This window comes from Nannospalax galili, unplaced genomic scaffold (assembly GCF_000622305.1).
Source record: "Nannospalax galili isolate Female #2095 unplaced genomic scaffold, S.galili_v1.0 scaffold113, whole genome shotgun sequence".
NCBI classification, from domain to species: Eukaryota; Metazoa; Chordata; class Mammalia; order Rodentia; family Spalacidae; genus Nannospalax; species Nannospalax galili.
In genome coordinates this window covers 7,221,310-7,222,738 of record NW_008335444.1, presented here as the reverse complement: position 1 = coordinate 7,222,738, position 1,429 = coordinate 7,221,310, and positions in this window count along the sequence as shown.

The window sequence follows — 1,429 nt, the reverse complement described above, 5'->3', positions numbered from 1 at the left end:
GTTTGATTTAGAAAATCCTCTCCTACACCTATATCTTTTAAGTTACTCCCAGTATTTTCTTCTAATAGTTTCAGGGTTTCCAATTTCACATTGAGGTCTTCGATCCATTTGGAGCTGACTTTTGTGCAAGACAAAAGGTAAGGATCTAGTTTCATTCTTCTACAGGTGGAAATCCAGTTTTGCCAGCACCATTTGTTGATGATACTGTCTTTCCTCCATTGTGTGTTCTTGGCACCTTTGTCAAATATCAGGTGGCTGAAATTGCATGTTCTCAGGTTTGGATCTTCAATGATGTTCCATTGATCTATGTGTCTGTTTTTGCTCTAGTACTATGGGTGTGCGGGTTTCACGGAGCGCCAGCTGCTGGGCGTGGCACCAGTCTCCTTTGTGCCGCTGGGGGGATGTGGGGTGGGTCGCGCACCACGTCTGCTGAGACTCTCCGCTACCGGGCCTGGCGGCTCTCGAGGACCACTGTCAGCTACCCGGTCGGGTTCCGTCCCAATCTACCGAGCACTCCCTCTGGGTTCGAGATCCATCTCCTGCCGGGTCACGAGGGGAGGTGCGGGACGGCGAAAGCAGGGTCTTTGTGGGTCGATGACGGAAGGATAGCCCCCCCCAGGGAGACTGGATCACAGGATTTAGTGTTACAGCTTCAGACAAGTGACTCAGCTCAGATCTCAGTGATTCAGCTCCAGCTTTATTGGGGTAAAACTAGGATTATTTATAGTGTGGAGACAGTAGAAAAAGCCTTAGCTGATAGGTGCTCCTGGAATGCTTCATTTACATAGGGCGGTGGGCTTCTATCAGGCTATCAGACAATGCCTGATTAAGACCTGGTAGTTTCTGTGCCGGAGGGCATGTATCTGTGACGGGCATTTCAAAAGTAAGTCAGGGAAGAGAGCAGAAGGTGCCCCGCTGAGAAGGGGAGTCTCCCCATTTGCGCCGAGCCGGCTTGCGGCTATCCGGACATGGGGAGACTGCTACCCTAAACAGCAGGGGTCCCCAACACAGTACCATGCTGTTTTTATGACTAGGGCTCTGTAGTATACTTTGAGATCTGGTATAGTAATCCCCTCAGTGTTGCTCTTTGTGCTCAGGGTTGCTTTGGTTATCCAGGGTCTTTTGTACCTCCATATGAATTTAGGGATGGATTTTTCCAATTCTGTGAAGTATGTCATGGTGATTTTGATTGGGATTGCATTGAATCTATATATTGCTTTTGGTAGGATGGTCATGTTAACGATATTACTTCTTCCAATCCATGAACATGGGAGGTCCTTCCATTTCCTGGTGTCTTCCTCAATCTTTCTTTAATGATTTAAAATTTTCATTGTAGGTCGGGTGTGGTGGCACATGCCTTTAATCCAAGCACTTGGGAGGTAGAGGCAGGGGGGTGTTTGTGGGTTTAAGGCCAGCCTGGTCTACATAG